Raw genomic sequence first — 8,247 nt, 5'->3', positions numbered from 1 at the left:
TAAGAATGGAGAATGAAGGTTAACAGATCTTGTGTAGTGCCCCAACGGTCCCGCGGATCAAAGAATAGGTGAAAGTGAATGTAAATTTAGATGTGAACCTGGCCTAACTAGTTCCCCTTTTAGACCTTGTGGCAGATGATGTTAGGTTCATCTGTTTTTGTGGCCTTCGGTTAACGAGGGTGTCATGTAGCCAGCACAACGACTAACCGCCTTTACTTTTCCCCAACTAATGTCAGGTACCCATTAGAGCTGAGTGGACTCAGAGGCTCCCAAAGATTCCAAAGTTGAAAATCCCAGTCTTCACCAGGATTCAAACCCAGGACCCCGGTTCGGAAGCCAAGCGCTTTACCGCTCAGCCACCGCGACTCCCCTGGCCTAACTGATGTCTTATAATTGATCCAATTGTTTTGAAAAGGCTCAATCTCCTATTCAAATCCTTTTTTAAAAAAAAAAAAAAAAAAAAAAAAAAAAAAAAAAAAAAAAAAAAAAAAAAAAAATCCATGACGTAAAATTTTATTTTTTTTAGGAAAATTAAATTTATCAGATTACTATTCGTTTTAAATTAGGTCTAACTTATAATGCCTACTAATTAGCTTTTTCTCTTTAAAAAACTGCTTGCATAACTGATTTTAAAAATTAGATTTTTTGCTTTCAGACGGACGGACAGACGGACAGACATTTCGCACAAAACTTAAAGCGTCTTTTCCCCTTTCGGGGGCCGCTAAACAGACTAAAATATTTCAAATTACACACATTTATTGTTTACTGTTTAGATCTATCAAAAATTAATTACATGATTTTGATTCAAAATAATTGATGCAATTTCACTCAAATTAAGTATTGTTTTTTTTTAAGTATTTTTTTTTTTGCAAAGAGCAGATAAGCGTGTTGCTATAACGTTATTTTAAATATTACTTCATTTTGTCTCTGTTTTTTTTTTTTTTTAATTCCTTTCAAAAAGCACTCATTCTTTATATCGGCGATTATTACCAAAATATGGACCAAAAAGAAATGCTGCGGGATGATAAGGGAGGTAAGATGGAATTGAATTACATAGTCATTTAAATAATTATTTATGTCCCTTGGTTCATATCGCTGAAGCGTGACCTCCGTGACGAAGGTGCCGGCTGGAGTAGTCCAATTTTTCGGATCAGATTTAAAAAACAAACAAACAAACATGAAATACTATATAAAACCCTTTCAAAAAGAAAATACTACCTTTATACAACTTATGAGAGCAATTAGTTTTCTCTTTATAACTAATGAATGTTAGATTAAAAAAAAAAAAAAAAAAATATTATATCCCATTACCCCGAAAAAAAAAATGTGTTTAAGTGAATGTATAGCTCTACTAGTTCTTTAAATATTCCAATGATAGTATTTTAGATCTAGATTTAGAAGGCAATGTGAAAAATAAAAGCTCCTGAACATTAATTTGTTAAACTCTTCAATGTAAACGGTCTGATTGTTGTAAATGTTGTAAATTCCCAAAGACGTATATATATATTCGACATAAATATCTCCTATTTCTCTAGCCAATTTTTTTTTCTTTTTATACATTGAAAAAAAACATATAACGGTCAAACTAGAGTTTTCCTAGTGTGGTCAACAAGTTAGTAATTCTTTTACCAAAGTTATACACCAACTGTCAAATTTCTAAGAAAATTGTTATAGCCGTTATATCCGTGTCCAGGTTCCAGTAAAAATAAATATATTTGGTCTGAGAACTAGACTTAGATCTAGATCCAACTTCAGTTTTGAAAGGAGACTATCGCGTTCTTGAAAGGACTATCGCGGAATTTTCGAATGTAAGACATTATCATTGATTCGAGTTTAACTTCTCTATTAAAATATGTCTGCCCGGCTCCCCCCCCCCCCCCCCAAAAAAAAAAAGTAAAGGACCTTTCGGGCTTCCCACTGTCCAACCTGGTACTAAAACCTCTTTCATTCTACAATATCTTGAATAGAGTGATAGAAAAGATAGGGCTGATAATCATTGAGTTCCTTTAGCAATAAAAAAACACTCTTATAGCAGAAGAAATTACCTTACCTAACTCAAAAAATATAGAATCAACATTTTGTAAAATTAATACCACATCAACATCCCTAATAATAGGCAGTATTTACAGACCACCAAATTCTAATTTAGAATACATGCAAAAACTATGTAATCAGTTTACTACACTTAAAGAGTCAATCAAAATTCAGTTTTTTGGATTATGGGTGATTTCAACCTACCTGATATAAATTGGAAAACACAAACTAACCATAGCTAAACACCAAAACCTTAAGGACATACATGAGCTTTTCATAGAAACTTTACACAACCTAAGTTTAGATCAAATCATTAAAAAGCCAACTAGATTAAACAACACATTAGATCTCTTCTTAACCAACAGACCAGGATTAGTAGTAGATTATGATATTATCCCTGGTCTATCAGACCATGAGATCATAAAAATATACAGACAGATAAAAGCAGTAGCCAATATAAAACCCAAAAGAAGAATCCACTCTTGAACAAATGCAACTTAACACAACTACACCAAGCTGCATTAAACTTCCAACAAACATTCTTATCAGAAAAAGACATTAACCAACCAGTCGATGACCTCTGGAATTTCATAAAAAAATATCTTAAAAACATTATAGAAAATCATATACCAACTAAATGCACACTAAACAAAATAAATAAATGCTGGTTTAATAACAGATTAAAGAAGCTTTGTAAAAAGAAGGAAAACATATATAGAAAATTTAGAGAAACTAAGGCAGAAAGAGTTTATAAAAAGTACATAAAAATTAAACACCTAACCCTAAAAGTAAGCAGACAGATGCAGAGTGAATACATAAACAATGTAATCTAGCTGGAATATCATCAGGTCCAGATGATTTATTCGGTCTGATGTTGGCTAATAGCTTTTGAATTCCCTTTTCTTGTAGTTCTATATCTCCTATGTTGTCTACTTGGTTCAAATTAAGTAATATGTCTTTGTCTCCTGGGGCTGAGAATGCTGATGCAAAGTATTTATTTAGGATGTTAGCTTTAGTGCTAGTATTATATTAATGTTTGACTAATTTTGTTTACAAATTCGAGATTAGAGTGCGGTGGGTTAAAATATCAATAAGTAGCATTTATTATAAAGATATCTGATTTTGTTCACAAAAAAATGTATTTCTAAACAAAAATTAAACCACTGATTTAGGGTAAAAAAAGGGTGGGGGTGGAGGGAAGTAGATTCAATAGGTGGTATGTGTTCAATTGAAATCAGTAGCGTCAAAAATATAAGTATACGTGTTAGCACTAAAAGAGTAAGACCGGCTTTGAAGACCTCACATTTTTCTTTGGCATTTTAATCACAAGGCGCTACATATGGAAAAAAATGCATATCAACCTACTAATTGATGAAAAAGATATGACATCTCGACAATCTATTTGCTCTGGTCTACATTCTACTAGTGGAAGTGTTCACAATATGATTAGTATTCAAACTAGTCAATGAAAAGCTAATAATCCTGACACATGAGCCGGAACAGAGAAATTGACATAAAATCAATGACGATATCGAGTCAATAGAAACCATTGTTGGCCTCTTCATTTACAGTAAAGTTTATTGACATTGAAACGTCAAGTAGATAGAATAGATTCTCTGATGCATTATGACTGGTAGCCTATTTTAAAAAAATAGAGTTGCCCCATTATTCTAAGTTTGATTTTCAGTCAACTGACTTGAGTTCTCCCTACAATGAACATTCAACACAACAACAAAATAAAGTTGGATGTAAGACATGCATTTAAAGTTGACATCTAGTCGTTCAGTTGATTGCTAAGTGATGAATAGACATGTTCTACATACCAGCTCTACAAAACACTAAACACACCTTCTCTTCCCCACCACAAAACGTATAATCCCTTGCATGTAGACCAACTTATCAAGAAGTCATTATTGGGACATTTATCAATAACCAATTGAATCGATCTTACAGCTACCATAATTGGTAAAAAATGAGATTGTATGAATGAGACAGATGGGGAGGGTAAAGCACACTGTATGGTCTAACTTGGCTTTTCAGTTGACTTTGAAGACTAAAGCCCGTTAATCTTAGAGCAACAATTTGTGACTAAGCACGTCGTGGAGGCTTCAGAATGAGAGGAGAGAGAACATAACCGTGGTTTCACAGCCTCCATTCCCCCCCCCACCTCACTTTTAACCTTGAGTACTACTGGACTGTACAAATAAAAATCTGCGCTCACTTTTAGTTTGTGATTCCTTGGATTAACTAAGACTGTCTCGTGAGTAAACTTTTTTTTCTATCAACCATTCAGGCATCTGATCATTTGGACTATTTTTGCTGTACTTTAAAAATTAATAGAGGGAGATAGCTATTGTTCTTATCAATACAATACACAGCAGATCATTATATGTTTATATGTTAAAATGTGTGTACATTTATACATGTGTATGTGTCAATAGTATTGCTTGAAGCTTCAGTGAAAGTATTTATAAGGAAACTAGCATTACACACCGGATACACCCGTTGATTTTATCCCAAGCTTTTGATTATGGTCGGAACATCCTTTTTTGAACTAACATTACAGATCCACAGTTTAACGTTCTGTCTAACATACTTTTTAGCCCGTGAGTTATTGTATCTGTTACAATGAAATGAAACGGCCGGCTATATCTTTCCTTCTCTATGTCTCTCTCCCTAAACCTAACCCCATTTTTTCTTTTTTTTTTTTCACCCTGCGTATCGTAATATTCTCTGACATAGAGTTTGACTTGAATTGGAACCACTAAATTTATAACGCCTTTTTTGACGGCACACACACACACACACACACACACGTGCTTCTAGCCCATGAATTCTAGCATCACTTTTATTTATCCGCTCTCCTCCAGTAAATAACTTAGTCCTACGTGCAATCTCTTAGTTTTCTTCGGCTTCTCAGTGTAGTAGACCACTGAAACCGATGAATGAATCCTTTTACTTTTAATGGTACTGGGAGTAAGTACATAAAAATGTATACATTAGAGCAGGGGTGGGCAAATTACGGCCCGCGGGCCACATGCGGCCCGCCGGAGTGTTTTATGCGGCCCGCCGACACCTCCAGAAATCAGGTGTGCCCACAGTATATTCATGTAAAATGCAAATATTAAAAAAAAAAATTATATAAATTATTGAAACTATCTCATTATAAAAAGTTTCAAGTAAACAAAGATTATGCTCATTAGGCTTTACATCAATACACTCGATTGAAGACATAATATCTGAGTGTTGGGTAGGCTTGAAACGAGTTTACAATTGTTTTTTTTAATAATAAATATCCCAACCATAAACTCTAAACAGGAAAGTTTGCATAAAGCTGCATAAAATTACACTCTATTATTGTATGAAATTGGTATGTATCAAATTTCAAGAGTAAGGGGTGTGACACTGGAAGTTCCGATTCTTGATCAAAATAATCCAATGTATCCTCTAGCGTGGGCAACGCAAATGAGAAGAATATTATATCTCAAGGAAGAATTTGTTATATAACTTGAAGGACATTGACTGTGACTTTGTTACTAATATTTCTAAGGAAGAGTGGAAGACAGATTTCATGTTTTTAATCATTTCTATTGCAATTGGCTGCTTGCAGATAAACGCAAATGAATGTTAAATCTTTTTTTATAAAAAAGGCTTTCCCATTTCTACAAGCAAGAAACATATTTTTTTTTTTGTCATTTTCATTGGCTGAAAGGTGAAACTATTTCTAGTGAAATGATTAAAACAACAACACTTATTAAGATTCCTTACATGTGCAATTTATAAAAGCAAATTTTAGGACGTCAAGAACCAGTTTTCAATACCATCAGCTCACCATTTAGCGCTGATGCAAATTCAGCTCCAGAAGACATAACTCCAAGCAAAGAGAAGTTCCAGTCAGCACTACCACGGGAGTCCCATGGGTGTCAGAAGCTGTATTTCCACACTTAAAAAACTTTGCTGCTGTTCACACTATTTGGTTAAACTTACATCTGTTCTTCTTCTTCTTCGTTCTCACTTTACATGGTGTAGGGTTCAGATCAGTAATCCTATATCTGAGTTGAACCGCGCAGTGGTCTTTGTGTGGTTTTGGGGCCATAGTCTTGTTCGGGTCTCTTGATTTAGTATGCACCATTGAAGGACATGGTCAGCATTCTCTGGGGATGCTCCACAAGGGCAAGTTTCGCTCGTCCCGACATTTAACTTCCGAACATATATTGTCTTTTTCTGTGAGCAAGTATTCTTTTTTTTTTTTGTGGAAACTAAATAAGTATAATCACTGGTCAATGTTGACTGACTGTAATTTGACAGAAGTCACACACAGAGGTAACAACTAGTAAGATAGTTTTACAGTTATGAAACATTATGCACGAGTGTAAAAAGTAAAATACTGCGCATTAAGTACAACTGTATATTTATGGGGGATATTGTGATATAAAATTAAAACAGCAATTTATAAAAATGGTTAAATTAGTTTCAAAAATTACTTACTCTTGTTGTAATTTTTCAACGTGGAGTGTGGTAAAAATAGAAAGAATTGTGAATATAATACAGTTTAAATATTAAATAGAAGACATTTTACACAGTTAGATAACTTTCTAAGTTATATATATATATATATATATATACACAATATATACATATACATGTATATATATACATGTGCGGCCCGCCATTCCCAATTTTTTTTAATGCGGCCCTCGATTAAAAAAGGTTGCCCACCCCTGCATTAGAGGAAAGGCTTTGGAAAATCAGAAGCCAGCAATCTTTAGGCAGCTTGCAGCACACGGTGCTACACCCAGACAGAGCCTGCGATGACGCTTTTCCCTAATTCTATCGGCTCATGCCGTTCATTTGGATAGATTAGAGTTTCAGAAAGAGGGCGACATCGTTCCAACTATAGTTAATGCCCAGACATTCATTTATCTCATTACTATGAGATGATCCGAAGTCGTTTCTCTACTGAAAGAGGCCTATACTTTGTTATAATGAGACATGTCTTCGAGTCTGAAGATTAAGTGCAGCATTTTACATGGCTCCAGCTGTCATCTACAACTTTTGTTACATCCACCGAAGACCTAACCGTTGTTTGCCAGTGGTTGGCTTCAGTTCTCTTTTCACCAACTAGACCTTTTCTAGGCATTAGATTCCATTTTGGTTTCAAATGTGTAATGTCTTAGTAAGCGATCTCTCTATGTGAAGCACCTGCTGCCAGTTGTTCTCTTCAATCTGGCTGGTCTTTAGAAAGCGTTCTCAGGTGTCAATTCTGTTTGTATACATTATGTATGTTATTGTATGTAATAATGATTTTTGATGTTCTGAAAGTGTTCCTTGCAACCACCATTCTATCAATGAAATTTTACTTCTGAATGAGATTTCAAAACCTCTATTATGCACATAATCAACAACAATGTAGTAGCGTAGCAAGGGTATATGATGCTTGGTGCGGAAGCATAACAAAGTATAAAAACATCAAAGTATAACACCAAACAGATGTTAAAAAAAACTGTTGCTAATGAAAAACATCGTTACTAGAAATCATTGTTACAAAAAGTTACTTGTCATCAATCCTAATTGCTATCTGATTTATAAAATAAGCAATGATTTTATTGACACAATTTTTGTTCATACTTAATGAAATGCCCAGTAAGACAGTCGTAGGAAAACACAATAAACATACAAATTGGAACAAGTACAAACAAAGGAAGTTTGGGTCATGAGGCCCTCATCAGCTACAAAACAAACAAAAGACAAACAATTAAAACTAACATGGTAGATGCCTACCATGTAAAGCAAATCTTTTTTAGCCTTCTTTAAGTCGTTGCCAATTGATGAATCTTCCGTTATTGTTTTTTTTTCAAAAGAATTCCACAATTTTATTAAAGAACTTAACAAAACGAGCAATACAACTCTTTTTCGAAATTCAGAGAACCTCAGTTTACAATAAGAATATAACATGTTTCTCATCATTTATTTCACAAAATTGTTGAAAGATGTGTTCAGTCTCGGCATGGGCTTGTATTTTATTTACAATATTTATAATTAGATTCAAATAGGAATGAATATTCATATTGGCTCTATCTATTTTGAAGCACACTATTATGTTTTAAATAGAAAGGTTGATACATTCTACAACAGTCGTCCACACATTGCGAACCACTTTATGCATATTAAATAGGTACAAGGTGTACTTTTTACTATTCGGCTAACTATCCG

At 34.0% G+C, this 8,247-nt stretch overlaps 1 protein-coding gene across 3 annotated transcripts in view; it reads left to right on the top strand.

The window, feature by feature from the left end:
• Positions 1-4,049: 4,049 nt before the first annotated feature.
• LOC106071457 (uncharacterized) overlaps positions 4,050-8,247 on the top strand; it is a 99,841-nt gene continuing 95,643 nt past the window's right edge. For 2 of the 3 annotated variants that reach the window (XM_056012847.1, XM_056012845.1), the window contains exon 1: positions 4,051-4,294. The gene's annotated coding sequence lies outside the window, so the exon portion shown is untranslated. Of the gene's footprint in view, positions 4,295-8,247 lie in introns of all 3 variants that reach the window. The other variant, XM_056012846.1, reaches the window with a different exon arrangement.

This window comes from Biomphalaria glabrata, chromosome 15, assembly GCF_947242115.1.
Source record: "Biomphalaria glabrata chromosome 15, xgBioGlab47.1, whole genome shotgun sequence".
Taxonomy (NCBI): domain Eukaryota; kingdom Metazoa; phylum Mollusca; class Gastropoda; family Planorbidae; genus Biomphalaria; species Biomphalaria glabrata.
This window is presented reverse-complemented; position numbering and strand designations above follow the sequence as displayed.